Source organism: Ochotona curzoniae, unplaced genomic scaffold (genome assembly GCF_017591425.1).
Source record: "Ochotona curzoniae isolate NIBS_2020 unplaced genomic scaffold, NIBS_Ocur_1.0 scaffold_3835, whole genome shotgun sequence".
NCBI classification, from domain to species: domain Eukaryota; kingdom Metazoa; phylum Chordata; class Mammalia; order Lagomorpha; family Ochotonidae; genus Ochotona; species Ochotona curzoniae.
In genome coordinates this window covers 8,154,617-8,172,050 of record NW_024467114.1, presented here as the reverse complement: position 1 = coordinate 8,172,050, position 17,434 = coordinate 8,154,617, and the positions used below count along the sequence as shown (strand labels likewise).

Below are 17,434 nucleotides of genomic sequence, written 5' to 3'. Positions count from 1 at the left end.
TACATGGTAAGTGTTGTGAGGGAGCTGCTCTAACTCATATGTCCATTTCATTTCATTTGGATACATTCCCAGGAGTTGGATGGCTGCGTCATATGGGAGATCTATTTTAACATACATGCGCAGTCTCCATGCTCTTTTCCATAATGGTTACACTAGTTCACAGTAAAATGAACATTAGAGTAGGGTGCCTTTCTCCACACATTTTCACCAGGATTTATTGTCTTCTGATGTCCATGATAGCCATTCTCATTGGGGGAAGGTGGAAACTCATGGGTTTAGTTTGCATTTCTCTGATACTCAGGAAGAACCTGGGCATTTTCATGTCTATCAGGCATTAGAATTTAACCCTAAGCAAAATGCCTTTCATGTCCTTGGTGCATTTCTTTTTTTTTTTTAAAGATTTATTTTTATTATCTTTTTCATTGGAAAGGCGGATATACAGAGAGGAGAGACAGAGAGGAAGATCTTCCGTCCGATGATTCACTCCCCAAGTGAGTGCAACGGGCCGATACTATGCCGATCCGAAGCCAGGAGCCTCTTCCGGGTCTCCCACGTGGGTGCAGGGTCCCAAAGCTTTGGGCCGTCCTCGACTGCTTTCCCAGGCCACAGGCAGGGAGCTGGAAGGGAAGCGGGGCTGCTGGGATTAGAACCGGCGCCCATATGGGATCCCTGGCGTGCAAGGCGAGGACCTTTAACCACTTGCGCCACCGCGCCGGGCCCCCTTGGTGCATTTCTTAAGCGGATTATTTGTTCTGCTGTTGAGTTTCTTGAGGCCTTTATAAATCCTAAATGTTAATGCTCTACAAGTTGTGTAGTTTGCCAACATGTTCGCCCATTCTGCCTCTTGACTTTTTGGATGGTTTCTTCCTGGATGCAGCAGCTTTTCCAGTTTGCTTATTTTTGTTTGCACTGCCTGTGTTCTGGGATCTTCCCAGCAGTCTTTGCTTGTGTTGTTCCTGATGATTTCCTCTAAGAATCTGATGATATCTTTAGATCCACTTATACTTGATTTTTATATAAGGTGCAATAAGTCTTTTTCTCCTGTGCACTTAGATCCAGTATTCCCAGCACCATTTGTTGAAAAGACTGCCCTTTCTCTGAGTTGATTTCAGTTCATTTGTCAAAAATGATTTGGCTGCAGCTCTGTGGGTTCATTTCTGAGATTTCTATACTGTTAACACCAATGTTCACATTTGTTTTTGTTCCAGGCTGTTTTATTTACAACGTGATGTCTGGTATTGTTATACCACAACTTTATAGCTTTAGCTAGTCCATATGGGTTTCAGCATTTTTCTAGATCTGAAAAGAATGTCACAGGTATTTTGATTAGGATTGCAGTGATTTTGTAAGTTACTTTCGTTGTTATGGACATCTTGCTGATAATAATTCTACCAATCCAAGAGCATGGTATACTCTTATCATGTTTTGGTGTCTTTGTTTGCTTCTTTAATGTGTTATAAACAACTGTCAACATGGAGATCACTCACCTCCTTGGTAAAATTTATTCCAAGTTACCCATCTCTTTTAGTTATTATGAATGGGACTGATTGTATGTTCTTTATAAGACACAGAATTGTTCATGTGCAAAGCCCACTGACACCTGTGTGTATGATTATACATCCTGCAACTCAGTCAAACTCTGAGTTCCAGTGGTCTCGTCCTTAGGCTCCCCTGTATCAAGGATCATGTTATCTGTAACAGGGATAGCTTAAATTCCTCCTTTCCAATTTATATCTATTTGATTTCTTAACAGCTCAGCTCAGTCTTCCAGGACTACAGTGAATAGCAGTGGTTGGAATGTGAGTCTTTGTGGAAATGCATCCAGCCTCTATCCATTCAATATGATGCTGGCATTGGATTATTCATATACTGCTGTAAGTGAGCTGGATGAGCCTTCTATACTCACTCTCCTTTTTTTTTTTTAAAGATTTATTTATTTATTGGAAAGTCAGATATACAGAGAGGAGGAGAGACAGAGAGGAACATCTTCCATCCAATGATTCACAACAGCTGATGCTATGCCGATCCGAAGCCAGGATTCAGGAACTTCTTCCAGGTCTCCCACAGGGGTGCAGGGGCCCAAGGCTTTGGGTCATCCTCGACTGCTTTCCCAGGCCACAAGCAGGGAGTTGGATGGGAAGCAGGACAGCCGGGATTAGAACTGGCACCCATATGGGATCCCGGCGTGTTCAAGGTGAGAACTTTAGCTGCTAGGCCACGCCGCCGGGCCCTATACTCACACTCTTAAGGTTGTTAGCATGACATAATGTTGTATTTTACCAAATACTTTCCTTGTAGTTATTGAGATAATCATGATTTTAATTCTTCAGCTTGTTAACATGGTATATCACGGTTATTGACTAAATTATGGTGAACAATCCTGCATACCAGGATCAATCCCCTTAGTACAGGTGAATGACCTTTCGGGTGTGTTGTTGGGGTGATTAGCCTGCATTTTGTTAAGGATTTCTGCCTTTATATTCATCAGGGATATTCATCTTCCGGTGTGGGAAGCAGGGTGAAGCTGGCCTCCTAGGGATTGGGAAGGATTGTTTTGAGTAGATTGAAGAACTGGAATTAGTTCTTCTCCAGAGGTTTGCTGGATGAATTCCGCGGTGAAGCCAACCAGCTCTGGGCCTTTGTTGGGGGAGTCGTTACAAATCCGTCTCTGTCCTAGTTACTGGTTATTTAGGTTTTCAATATTCTCATGACTCAGGTGCAGTAGATAGTTTCTGTCCATTTAAAATGCATGGTCTGTGTCTATTTGAGATAGTAGGATTTTTGTTCTTTAGCTAATCAATGAGGTGTATCATCATAATAGATATTTTGAACTATCCCTGCAAACTAGGGATAAGTATTACATAGCTGAGGGGGAATAATCTCCCTGTTGTATTGTTGGATTTCATTAGCTAGTATGTTATAGAGAATTTTGCATCTATATCCATTAAGGATATTGGTCTATTCTTTGTCTTTGGGATATCCTTTTCTGTTTTTGGAATTAAAGTGAGATTCGCCTCAAAGAAGGAAGCTGGGAAATGAGCTCAAATTTGGGGGGAAAGCAAACAGCTTTAAGTTGTTTTGAATAGACTGTGAGGAATGGAATTAGTTTGTCCTGAGAGGTTTGTAGAATTTAGCAGTGAAGCTGCGTGATCCTGGACTTGTGCTTTTTGGGGGCGTGTCTGTTACTGATGGCGTCTGCCATATTATTGTCCCACTTGGGTTTGCGATGTCAGGACAACTCAGTTTTAAGAAGACTAAGTGCTCAGACACGTCCTCCTTCTATATTTTCCATTATTGGCATGGGGCAGTTTGTTAGAATTCCTGATGAGTCTTTGCATACCTGTAGTTAATTTTATATATTGTTTTCATTTTTGTCTCATATTTTACTGATTTGGGTATTTTTGCTCTTTTCTATTGATTTGTTGGGCTAATGTGTATTGATTTTATCATTTTAGTTTTAATTTTTTTTCTAATTATTCCTCTGCTAATTTGGGGTTTGGTTTACTGATAATCGTTTGACATCTCCACATTCTTTGATCTGTGCACTAACTGCTATGAACTTCCCTGTGAACACTGTTTTTGTTGCATTCCATAAGTTTTGACATATTGAATGGTCATCTTCATTTGTTTATAGGACTTTTTTCTTTCCCCTTTGATTTCTTCTGTAACCCACTGTTCACTCGGCAGTGTGTTTCCAGTCTCCACGTGTTTGCATGTCCGCTGGAGTTTGTCGAGTTGTTGCTTTCCAGCTTCGTTCCCTGGTGGTCTGAAGATATGCATGGTATGATTTCAATTCTTTTGCATTTGTTCAGACTTACTTTATGGCCTAGCATGTGGTCTATCGTATAAGAGACTGCATGCATGGATGAACAGATGTGTATTCTGCATCTGGGGGACAAAAGGTCTGTAGTTATCAGGTGCATTTGGTACATGGTGAAGATTACTCGTGTTGTGGGTTCAGTTTCTGTCTGGTTCATCTGTCCATTGACAACAGTAGAATGTTGCAGTCCCCCCATGTTACTGTATTGGACTCTGCCTCTTACTTGGGGGGGGGGCGGGGTTAAGAGGCAGGTGTCCCAGCACTGAGTGCATCTACGTTAGCTTTCGTCACTTCTTGTTGACATCATCCCTTTATCATTCCACAGTGCCATATTCATCTCTTCTAAGTTTTTGTATGAAGACCTATTTTGTCTGATATGAAAATGACTATACCTGCCTGTTTTATTCCTTTTTGTTGTGTTCCTTGTAGATAGCCAGTGGATGGGGGCGGGGGGGGTGGTGTTTAATGCAGTCAGCTACTTTGTATCTTCTCAGGGAAATTTAGGCCATTTGCCTCCAGGGCAGTTTTTTTTAAAGGTTTATTTTTATTGCAGAAGCAGACAGAGAGGAGGAGAGAAAGAGGAAGATCCTACTTCTGATGATTCACTCCTCAAGTGGCTGCAATGGGTGGAGCTTAGACAATCTGAAGCTAGGAGCCCAAAGCCGCCTCCGGGTCTCCCACTTAGGTGCAGCGTCCCAAGGATTTGGGCCATCGTCAACTACTTTCCCACACCACAAGCAGGGAGCTGGATGGGAAGTGGAGCTGCCAGGATTAGAACCGGCAGCCATATGGGATCCTGCACATGCAAGGTGAGGCCTTTAGCTGCTAGGCTACCACCCCGGGCCTTCCTCTGTCTTTTCACTAGGAAATTCTTCACCTTCTTGGCTTTTGGTTATTAATCTCCATTTCTATGTGTGGCACATGCTTAAGCATTATCTGTAGGGATGGGGTGGTGGCTGCAAATTTCAAGTTAGTTTTGCTTTGGCAGATCTTCATTTCATTTCCTATATAAATGAGTGCTTTATTGGGTATAGTATTCTGGGTTTGCCATTTCTTTTAGGACCTGGACTGTACCTCTCCATTCTCTCTCAGCCTCCAGGATTCCTGAGGAGTATCCACTATAAGCTCTAACTGATGACTCACTGAAGGTAATCTTTTTCTCTTGTGCATAATTTAGAATCTTTCATTTTATGTTTATGTGGGGAGTTTGTCTCTGACATGCTGTGGCCCTGCCTGTTGGGGGTACTGTGCATTCTCTATATTGAATACCCCCTTTTTCCCCATGAGGGGAGAGTGTGCATTATCGCTGTCCTAAATCAGTCGTCTTATCCATTCTCTTTTCATGTTCAGGAACTCCTAAAGTATAAATGTTAGGTCATTTATAGTGTCCTATTAGTCTTTTTTTTTTTAAAGATTTTTATTATTTTTTTATTGGAAAGGCGGATATACAGAGAGGAGAGACAGAGAGGAAGATCTTCCGTCCGATGATTCACTCCCCAAGTGAGCGCAACGGGCCGATACTATGCCGATCCGAAGCCAGGAGCCTCTTCCGGGTCTCCCACGTGGGTGCAGGGTCCCAAAGCTTTGGGCCGTCCTCGACTGCTTTCCCGGGCCACAGGCAGGGAGCTGGAAGGGAAGCGGGGCTGCTGGGATTAGAACCGGCGCCCATATGGGATCCCGGGCGTGCAAGGCGAGGACCTTAACCACTTGCGCCACCGCGCCGGGCCCGTCCTATTAGTCTTGAACACTAATTTTTCTCTGAATGTGTTTAAATGTTTGCCTTCTAGCTCAGAGATTCCTTTAACCTGCCCCAGGTCTTTTGTTAAAGCTTTTCCCTGTATTTTCTAGTATTCTGAAATCATCTTGTCTAATATTTCAGTATCATTTTCCTTCAACGTTCTCTCTCTCAAGAAAGGTGTTAGCTCATATCATGTATTGATTCATTTAAACCCTGGCCTTTGCTTCTTGTTTTTGTAGTAGCCTTACTGTTAAAAACATTTTTTTTTTTCAGGTATTCCCCCAATCTCTTCATTTCCCACAGTGGGAGCGTTTTCAGTGCTCCTCTGTCGGAGTCGTGCGGTCTTGTGTATTTTGCCCATGTCTCTGTTTATCCTTAGGCATTTCCGGGAACTTGGGGGTTTCTTCCTCTGATGTTTTTGAACTGTGCCACCGTGGCTTGATGGAGTGCTGCTCCTTCACTGGATATCCGCAGGTGTGTGCTGGGAGTGGGCAGTGTACTGTGTTAGCGCTGAAATGTGACAGTCCAGGGTGACACCCAGGTCGGATGTGGTGGTCTCCTCTTCCAGTCTCACACGGGAGGTGACAGTCATGCCTGTCAGTGCAAACATAGCCACCCCCCCGACTCTTTCAAGGTGACCAAAGCTCACGGTTATGCCACTGTGTGCCCCCACTCATGCCAGCACAAGGACCACTCTGAGACCCACCAACACACTACATCCTATCGTGCAGTCACAGAATCCGGGGTTTGTGCCCAAGACTTGCACGGTGCTGTGTGCTAAGTCTCCACTCAGCTCCGTGAGTCTTTGTCAGCCATGGAAGGCAGGCTGTTTCCCACAGCAGCTCCCTGTGAGTCCTCTGCTGTGGCTGCCGACTCCTCTGCAGACGGGCAGACCTCAGTCCCCAGTGAGTGCCCGGACGCAGGAGGAGTTGGCAGCCACTGCTCGGGGTCCAAGTCTGGTGACACAGACCTCTTCTAGACGGAGTCAACAGGATGCTTTCACAATCTAGGGTTAAGTGGAGACCTGTAGAGAGAACTAGCCACGCGTCTGCATAAACCCGGGGTGGGCAGCACGAGGCTGCTGCCTTGTGTTCCAAGATCCCAGCTGGGGAGGACTGTGCTGGGTGATTCTTTCCCCTCCCCCTGCCAAGGTGGCGCCCTCTGCTGGCTAGTCTGGACACTCCCTTGGGCTAAGAGGATGGGGAAGGTGTGTACTCCACCCCATCAGCTACTTCTCGGTTCTGACTCACATTTGCACCAGGTCAATGGATCCTGTGGTTTTCTGTGACTGGCAACATCACCCACTGCTCTTGAGGCTGCAGCAGCTTGTCCCACCTGTCTGCCAGAGACCGTCCACTGCTGGTGGCGTACCTGCCAGCACCTTGCAGTCAAGCCTTCTCTGCTCTCTCACAAAGTCTCCACTGCTGGATTCTCTGTAACTAGCCTGGAAGCATTTTGTTTGCCCCTCCCTCGCTAACCTTTCCCAGCCAGAATCAGCGTGGCTTTACCCTCTGCAGCCATCTTGGAACTCCCGAGTTACCTGACTTTTAAAGGAAGGAGCGAAGATAGCTGAATAGGATAAAGAAGCTGATTTGGGCTGGGAAGGTATGGCATGGGAGAGGTGGCCAAGGTGCACTCCCGGGGGAGTTGCTGCAGAGGACACGGGAGATGGCCTGGATGCTATGGTGCACAACAGCGGGCACCCTGCCTGCCTGCTGGTGGCACCCTGCCTGCATGTGGAGGCAGATCTCTGGCAGAAGGGTGCGGCATGCATCTATGCGAGTGTGGAGCCACGCAGCACAAGCCGACCCTGTGCTTGGACACAAACCGAGCAGGGGAGTGAGGCCCCTGCAGCTCAGGCTCTGTTGTGTGGAAGGCGTGAGGCACATGCCCCGCTCTCTTCTGCCTCCCATCTGGACTCACACAGGGCTCAGAGCAAGGCCTCAGTGGAGGGATCAGCTGAGACGGCATGCCCAACTGGGGTGGCAGAGCACATGCAAATGGCAGCAGGCACCTGACTCTCCAGGTGACACTCAACCATACATGGAGAGGACATTTTGCTGGCTCCTGTTCTCCTACATGAGCCGCCAGGCAGGGAACTGTGCATGCACTGGCAACTGAGAGGCTTACCCAGGGATCTGAGGAGTAAGCAACCAGGAAAGGAGGCTTTTAAGGAGCTGCTGCAAGAAAAAACCTCTTTCCATGGCCGAGGCAGGCTGCACAGCAGAGTCCACCCTCTGCACCCTGTGTCTGTGGGAAGATTGTACCCTTGGGTGCAGTGGGAGCTCTGGAAGTGCCACCTCTCCCCTGGCACTGTGCCGGTGAGAGTAGGGCGCACAGCTACAGCAGCATAAGCTCAGGTGGCAGTCACCTTGAAGGAGTCGGGGTGGTGTGTGTGTTTACACTAATCACTGCCTTCCTTGTGAGAACAAAAGAGGAGACCCACTATGCTCCACTGGGTGTCACCCTGGACTGGCACGTTTCAGCTCTGACCACAGTACGCTGCCCACTCCCAGCACACGCTCCTGATAGCCACAGGCAGTTATTGCATCAAGCCACAGAGGGAGAGCTCAAAGATGAAAACCTCAGAGGAGGAACCCCCCAAGTCCTTACTGGAATGCCTACGGTTAAATGCAGATGCAACATGAACGAGGAAGAGAGGTAAAGTAACAGCTCGGTTTTAAAATGAGTGAAGTTGAAGGAATTGAGAAAATGCCTGAAAAAGAATTGTTAAAAGTGACAAGGCTAGCCCTAAACAACAAGCTAATGCAGGGATTATAATTGATACAGGACATGAGTGAAAACTTTTCTCAAGAGATAGAAACTCTGAAGGAACATCAAATTGAAATATTAGAAATTAAGATATAAATATGCCAAATAAAAATGCAGGAGAAAGCACGAACACATTTGGATAGGCAGAAGAAAGACTCGGAACTAGAAAACAGTCTGAGGACTCATTCAGAGAGAGTGGAAAAATGGAAGAAATGCTTCTAAATTTGGTATTTTGAAAAACAGTGAAATCTACTCATTCTATATAAATGCAAAATAATTTTAAAGATGGGAAAGAGCATCTTTAAATGCTTGGGGGGCGTGGCACAGGGAAGCCCTGTCCACATGTTGGTGATACAGACAAGATGTCGGGCTCGCTGAGGCTCAGGCGCGTTAGTGAAGCGCAGAAACGCTGGATGCAGGGGCGCCCAAGCTGCGGGCGCAGCATCCCGGTCCTGCCTGGGGACCAACATCACACAGGCCTCACAGTAATCTCTGCTGACCGTAAATGCTTCGCTGTTGAAGTTCAAACGTATGTACACTTGTTTCTATGCACTCAAGAAATGTTTGCAAACTGAATCAATAAATGAACAAAATTATAAAAGCAACTTCTGTTCAAGTCTGTCCCCCTCCCTGCTCTGCTGTACGTCAAGTGTGAAGTCAAAATGCTAAGACCACACATTTCTGCATGTGCCAATTATACTCCGTTATCATTTTTCATATAATTATTTTAACATCTGTCCAACCTATCATTTAGACACATTTCAAGTTAAGCTACCAGACATTAGTATAATTCACCTCCAAACATGGATGCCATTATATAATTTGATGTATATTTATCTTTTAAGGTAAAATTTACTCAGCATAATGGACACAGATTTTATGTGCATTACTGATAGACAATGTCACATTGTTTTGCTAGGACAGGTTAGTTTTAATTTAGAATTTGATTCTTCTCATTGGAAACATTAATGCCATCCTTTCCTCTGTAAATGGTGAGCAAAAGCAGAACCATGCAAGCCCAGACTGCGGGCACTGTCACCTCTCAGGAGCAATGCCAACTTGAGAACTAGACAAACAAAAACATTCTATCTGGAAAGTAGCGAACAGTTGTATACAGACTGCCAGATGTTCTGTACAGTTTTCTTGCCGCACAGACCTGCATCCTGTTAACAGCCCCATGGCGCCCAGGTCAAGAGCGACAGGACTGCAAGGACGCAGAATGCCCAACTTCACATGGCATTTCCAACAGTCTCCCACCATTTCTTTTTCCAGAGAAAATGCCATCCTGGAAATGCAGTGCTTCAGGCAGACAGCCTCGGGGCACCCCTACAAGGTGGGGAGGCTCCTGTGACTTCCGATGCCCTCCCTGTGGGACAGAAATGCAGCCAGCCCAACAGCACAACCAGCATATAAAGGTAAGGGTGGAGGAGGGGAGGGGCAAAGACGGCGGTGTGGGTCCCTGTTTATCAAGAGTGTTACTTATGGGATCTCAGCTTCCTGCATGTGGCAGCGGCCATGTCAACGGAAGTGGGGTTCAGAGATGGTGGCGCAGAGCCCCTGTTTGATGTCACCTTGCCTGGATGGGAACAGCCCTCTCCCTCCCTGCTAATGACCTTGCATAGCAGTAAAAAAAAAAAAGAGATTGTTCAAATGATTGAGTTCCTGCTGCCCACCCCACAAGGGAGACCCAGAGGAAGCTCCTGACTTTAGTCTGGCCCAACTCTGGCTGCTATTTGGGAAATGAACCAGCAGATAGGAGACATCTTTCTATCTATTCCTGTAATTCTTTCCAATTAATGAATCTTTAAAAGGCTATATTTAAACATTCAAAAATGGAGTCAGTGCTGTGGCATAGTGGGTAAGCCACTGCCTGTGGTGCTGGCATCCTGTGTGGGTATGATTGGAGTCTCTGTTGCTCCACTTCTGGTCAGGCTCCCTGCTAATGTTCCTGGAAAGGCAGCAGAAGATGGTGCAAGTGTTTGAACCCCTGTGCCCCCAGCGGAGACCCAGAAGACATTCCAGACTCCTGGCCACGGACCTGCACAACTTGTGCAGACGCCACTGTGGACACCTAGGGAGCAAATCAGTGAGTCAACATCTTTCTGTGACTTTGCCTTTCAAGTAAATAAAATCTTAAAAAACAAAGGTAGAAACCAAAAGAAAGACCATAAAAATGTCATTTCTGCTTATGGATTTGAAAAGCAGAGCTAGAGGAGGGGAAGAGATGAACTGACTGAGCTTCCATGCTCTGGTCCACACCCCAAATGCACACACTACCCAGGCGGCTCAGCTTGAAGTCAGGCGTTCTGAACTCCATCTGGGTCTCCCACGTGGGGCACAGGCGGACATGCACTTGAGCCGTCATCTGCGGCTTCCCAGGGTACTCTGGCAGGAAGCTGCAGCAGAAGCAGAGATGGGACTCATCCTGATAGTACACGTGGATACGCCAGGCAGCAGCCTTACCTGCTGTGCCACAGTGTCTTCCTCTGACTCCCTGTTCACAGAAACAGAGTAGAAAACTCCTTCTCGCAGACATAACCCCTGCCTTCCCCACTCTTCTTTATAAACACCGTCATCGGCAACGCTCTCACACCAATGCAGGGTTAGAGATGAAAGGAAGTTGTGTAGTTCTCATGCTTAGCAGTGGCAGTGAACACCGCCGACAGTCATGTTAGCATGATGTTATTGTGAAAATAAAAGGTATTATGAGGATTTCTCAGAGCTTTGCCAAGGACCCTGAATTCTTATTTTTCCCATTTTAGGTAACAATGACATGAACCAAGATCCTTGTAACTGCTGTGAATACGGCCACCCATGTTGTCCCCTGCAGAAAGGGCTGCAGACGCAGCTAACTGAGCAGCTGGAGAAACTTTGTTGAATGCCCTGGACCTCATGGCCATTCATGCAAGGTATTTTTATCCTATCTTACAGGTGGGAAAGCGGAAGTTCAGAAAACAAGTTGGAGAAGTATCGCCCATTCCCGCTCTGCAGCAAAGCAGCGTCTCTCTCATCCCCAGTCAGACCCCGGGGCTGCTGCCTGCTCCACACAGGCAGATGCGGCGTCTGGCAGGTTCTGCTGCTGCTGCTGTGCAGTGAGCTCTAGGAAGTTCGCAGGCCGTGCTGGACGCCTGGCCTGCCCCCAGACGACTCCTGCTCGCCCTCTCTCTGGCAGTGATACCGACCCTGGTGCGTGGGCTGTTTTGGCCCTCCTTGCTGGAAGACAGCTACCCTTGTTACCTGGTGGCCCCCTGTCAGCTCTTAGTAGGGCCAGGAGTCAGTTAAGGAAGGAAAATATGGAGTCACATAGGAATCAAGGCTCCTCAACCGTATTTCGATCAGCATAGGGTTGCCATAGCAACCACACCTAACTGTCCTTCTGCCTCACTCTTCCTGCTGCTCTACTTGCTGGCTTAGTTGTTCAAGAAAATGTGCACAGAAGTGCCCGAGTTCTCTGATCCACACAGCTTTAACTTCTACACGATCCCTTCCTTTGAGAGTAAATAAAGAAGTTGTTTCAAAATGAAAGCATGCATGAGTTCCCTAGCCACCTGCCAATGCAGCGTGGCCACTCCTCCTCTGCCCTCTATGAAACATGGCACACCCCCCCGGTCACCTCACTGGACACACACATATGCACACACTTTGAACTCCAGTCTGTGACACTTTTTGAGGGAATATTCCAAAGGAATTTTCCCATGTCGTAAAATACATAGATGTAGGACACTCCAAACTTCCTGCAGGCCAAGGACTTTTCAACACTAAGCCAAAATCCAAGTTTTAGGAAAAACTGGACTGGACAGAGTGAATTCCAAATTTGGTTCCTTCACCATGTCTTCCTTTGAAGTAACAATAGTGGCTCCCTCCTTGTGCTTTGGAACAGCACAAGAACAGGGTGTCCTCTGGAGTTAGCGGGGCAGGACACGCAGCTGCCACTGTCGCAGTGGCCTGAGCGTGGCGGCCACGAGGTGCTGACCATGGGTCAGTGTGTGATGTGCGACCTCTCCTTAGGGGGCCTGGGTTAGAGTCTGGGGTCACTCCGGAGTCTCACCTTCCTGGTAATGCACAGCCTGGGAGCACCAGGGCCGCTGCGGTGCCCGCATCCTGTCACTCACGCGGGGGCAGCCCAGCCTTGGCTACGCGGACGTTTGGGGAGTGAACCAGTAGACACACAGTTTACCTTGCCCCCGTCTCTCTCTGCCTTCCAGACATTAACAAGCAGTTTTGCTTCCTTGTTGTTTAAAAGCAAATGGATTATGCCTTCTTCATTTATATGTTTATGTAGATATAATTATGCATTTTTAAAATCATAATGTCATCCTGTTGATCACTGTTTTATTTAATCCTGGTCCTACCGCTCCATTGCAGCTGCATTAATGCTTCAGCTTTAATCTGCTTTGGAGGTATTTCCTCCTACAGATTTTAATAGCTTTATTGTTTTCATGCGTGTTAACAAGTATAAAATTCTATGTGAATATTCCCTTTAATAAAAAGTGCTACAAAATCCAGGCTCTTTTCTTTGAATTTAAAGGAAAACAAAGCCTTATATTTGGGACCCCTGGTAATTCTGAAAGAGAAAGCCTGGAGTTAGTTGTGTCCCTTTGATAAAGGATAGTAACAAGCATGATAATTTTTTTTTCTCCAAAGAGAAGGAATTACTTCAAAGCAACTTTTCTAATCATACTATAAACTGGAAAGCAAAGCTTTAATACTGTGCTTGTATACAAGGAATGGCCCTGGCAGCCATCTGGTTTACCTCAGATGATTGTAGTCCAAGGTAGAAACCCTTTCCTCTTCGCAAAGATCTCCACGAGTGTGTGGAGCAACTGGGATCGGCGGTGCTGGAAGGGAGCTCAAGCTTCTCAACTCTCGAGAGTTTGCAATCAAGCAGAAGCCGCCCTGGAATCAACCAACTGGGGAATGGACAGATGCCACATGGCATGTCCACTGTACGTAATGCTAGGTGGCAAAGGCGGCAAGCAGCATGTGATACTTAGGCATGCCCAACAGAGATTTGTCTTGCAAACAAAACAAACTAAGCCGAAGAAGCCAGTTACCCAAGGCTGCAGGTGTAGGACACCATTTATGTGAAAGGCCCAAGAACGGAGAAACACAGAAACAAAGAATGGGAGTCCCCTGGGACTGCGAGCAGATTGGCTGAGAATGATATTTTGATGCAGGTGTTAAGCCAGATGCCCACCATTTAACAAACATGAGACAGCTACATCCTAATATCATTCTCAGTATCTATTTGAAACACTGACTCTCTTTCCAACCTTTTGCCTTACAAACCTGCAGCTTCCAACTCTCAGGTTTTTCTCCCCCTGGGCTGGCACTGACCCTCTTTCAATCGTCCCTCTGACCCTTCTGGACCAAAACTCAGCTGGTACAATCAACAGTCGCTATCTTCTCTGAATCCCCCCAGCACACGGCAGAGACACTTAGGCAAGATCAACCATACCGTATGAGGTCATCGCCTGCAGACTTGGGGAGCTTCTAATGGAAGAACTGTTTCTTATTGGCCACTTAGCACTGTGCCTGTACTACAAATAGCAGGAATTCCAGAAATTCATGTGAAGAAAATGGGAGGAAACCTGGAGACAGACTCTGATCTGAGTAGAGAAGGTGGGACTTTTGGGGTAGATTCTAGTAGGATGGACTCAGCTCATGGAAGGTGCTGGGAGATGCAGACAGACGAGGTGAGGCTTGAGGTAGAAAGAAACAAGTGTCATCACAGATCTCTGGGAATGGAATGAGATGATGCAAACCGCTTTTCAAAACTCTCAGCACTCAGGGCAGAGCCCGGAGTTACAGCAAGCACTCAGTGGACGGCTGAGCTTGACTGAACTTGCATTGAGAGAAGCAGGCATTCAAGACTGTTCGAAGCAAAGATGTGTAGATCTTGGAGGCAGACAGGAAATACACAGATCCCAGGGCTGTTGGGAGCAGACCAAGAGTGGGGATTATTGCGGAAGTGACCTTGCAAGGGGGAGAGGTGGCCTTCAGCACTTTGGGTGCCCTGGCCGCCCTGTGGGCACATAAGGGTTTCTGTGACTGCAGCAATGCACGCCTGTGACACAATCTCCCTGCTGTTCCAGCACGTCTCTCCACTGAGCCCCTGGTCATCGCTCCCCTTCCCATCCCACCCGGGCTCTGAGGTTAGTTCCCAGCCAACAAAAACAGAATTACTCATAAAATGAATAGAAACAATCTGCTTTTCTCTTATCATGGAAAGGACTTTTCTTAATTATTTTTTTCCTTTTGGAGCTTTGCATCACATATTCTGTAACCTGATTATGCCCCTTGGAAATCAACCAGAGAATCAGAGGTTCGCAGTATGAATCTCTGAGTTGTTTACTTGTTGCATGTAAATGGCTGTGCACTGGCAGGCACCACTCCTGCTGGGGGCATCAACACAGGCCTGCTCTCCTTCTGCTGCTGAATTTATTCTGTGATATTTTCAATGAAAAGGAATGTGGTTAAACTATTAGAAAAACAGTCTTTGGGAAAATCTCTGCATGGGAGGTTAGATTCCTAATATTAACCTTTTATATGCATTTAAGTCTTTTCCTTTTAAGAAAAGGTGCTTTTAAACCACATCTTTCCTTTTTTGTTCTCAAAAATTCTCAAGAGAGGCATGGCAGGTGGTAGGTGCTTATAGTGATAAAAAGAGAACATTGCCATCTATGTAAGAAAGACGGCTTGATGAATAGATGCCTAACTTGCTTGTATTATAATGAAGTAAATCTCTCTCTCAAAAGAAAAACTGACGGTTTGATAGAAAGTAAGCCAAAATAAAATTAGAGAGAAAGGGATATAAGGTAGGCTTCTTTGAAAACTCTCTGTTTTACAGATCTGACTTAGGCCTACCGGTGTATTTCACAATGTGTCATAAAAGAATTTAGAGGGGGAATCATTCAACAATGAATATACTTATTCATCTCGTCAGTGATAGACAAGGGGACTCGTTGCAATCGATTTTAAAATGTGGTAATTCGATTACTATACCCTAAAGCAATCTGTAGAATACCACCCAGACAGGAAAGGACGCATAGGCATTCCCAATAATTACACTGCTGTTCTGAGACCAATGTGGCTGCAGTGTGGGATAATACAGCCGAGCAATTCTTTGGCCATCAGCATGGAAGGGAGCTGTTGTTCCAAGATCATTAATGTTATGTAAAAACTCTGGAGTCTTGAATTTGAATTACAGCTACCAACATAAGTGCTTGATGGGTTTTGTATCTCAAAGCAGGACATCTATGTCACAATGCAGTAAAAAGGTCTAAAAGCGATGATCCACCTAGAAGCAACGACTATCCCCAGCACTCCAGCTGTGGTCTGGGTGCAGAAAAGACCAAGCCTAGGTGTGGGGCGTGAAAACCTGAGGTGACACTGGAGCAGCTTGGAATACCATAAAAGGCAGGAAGCTATGGAAAATGATTACAGTCTTGTCAAAGGGAGTGAGACAGCGACCTGAAGTGCCCTCTCACATACTCAGCACTGGGACACGTTAGGACACCGTGGTATAAGAGAGAAAGGACACGCCTTTAGCTTGCTTTTTCTATATGTGCTTCTCCAGCATCACAGAAATATTGGGAGAGAACTCTTCTACCATTCGTTCTTAATCTCTGATGAACTACATTTCTCATCAATGCCTATGAAATCGTGTGTCGCCATCAGAAAGTACTCTTGCTGAAAACTTGACCAAAACTCTAAAGCCAGATTGCAATCTATTAGAACAACAAAAGAAGGTGGGGGAGGGGAGAAGGGAGCATGGGAAAGGACAGCACACGGATGGAATCAGCAACACTGCAGGCAGGGAGGCACGAGGGCGGGGTCTGGGCGGGCAAGGCTTTCGTCTCTTGCTGCCCTCAGATGTGTCTTGATCTCCGTGCTCTAGCCTCGGGGCACACATCACGTGATTAGATCACCTGCATTGCTAACTCCTGCACACAAGCCAGCAACTCCTCAGAGTAGTGATGAAGATGTGGGGGACATACCACGGGCACCCAGCGGAAGTTCACTGGCTTGTGAAAGGGATCCATCTGATAAAGAGTTCCAAACTTAGTATAGATGAACCCTACACACCTCATCAGCAGGAAGTAGCAACAGAACATGGGACGGATCCGATTCTTCCAGCAACCCTGAGATGAAGGCTGGGAAATCTAAGAAGGAATGAAGTGGCTGGGTAGGGGAGTTAGCTTAGGATCACGTGCCACACTTTCCCTGCTCTATGGGAATCCCACCTGTCCATCTATCAGATGACCACTCTCCCAGAATGCACTTCTCACCCCCCCCACTGGGGCTCTGGGGACCACTCCCCTTTGCAAGATCACATGACAGCTGGCAACATGGAGGGGTGCTCACGCTACAGCAGTCACAGGATGGCAGAAACATTTCTCGCTCTCCCAACTTCCTCTCCTGACCCACTGCACCCTGAACGTGGCCCACACACATCTGTGATCTCATTTTTTGAATAATTTTTTTAAAGTAAAAAGATACGAAAAATTTCAAGACATAACTTTTCTGACTGTAGCTTCCTTGGATAGCCATCTCTTCCTTCCGCCTACTCTGAACCCTAGGCATTTTCTAATTCTTTTCCGACCAGATCTCAAGGCTTTTTCATAGTTTCTCTTCCCTTGCTTCTTACAAAGATCCACATCTATTCTCATGAAAACACATGCAGTCTGTTGTATTTTGTATTCCTTCCAATTAAAGGTAATAATCTTTTCCCCTCTTGTATTTCTTTTAAATAAAAGTAACCACTCACAACCTGCCTTCCCCCCTCCCCCCTATATTACCAAAGGGACTTTAATTGTAGAAATCACAACTGGGCAAAGAGGCAACTAACAAGGAGCCACTGTTAACTGCTTGCATTTTTTAATCATTTCTGATGAGGTTGTGTCTTCTCGTCGCTGAGATGGGGCACACCAGACACGGCTGTTTCTGCCATCTGCTTCATTCTCTTAGAGATGACACCATTAAATAAAGACTTTAATCACTAACAGCTATAGCAGGTACTGCATTATTAAACTTCTCCTCAAAACTAGGAAGTAGACTCCTCAAAGGCAGGAGTGGTAAGAATCTATAATGCATCTGGCATC

At 46.2% G+C, this 17,434-nt stretch overlaps 1 protein-coding gene and 1 long non-coding RNA gene across 2 annotated transcripts in view; one reads left to right on the top strand and one right to left on the bottom strand.

The window, feature by feature from the left end:
* The window catches only part of CDK14 (cyclin dependent kinase 14), a 440,392-nt gene that overhangs the window by 11,221 nt on the left and 411,737 nt on the right, over nt 1-17,434 (bottom strand). The window lies entirely within an intron of this gene.
* LOC121145752 lies at nt 4,595-9,716 on the top strand. The gene is made up of 3 exons (XR_005882077.1): nt 4,595-4,629; nt 4,881-4,968; nt 9,603-9,716. It is a non-coding gene; the product is annotated as an uncharacterized LOC121145752 (long non-coding RNA).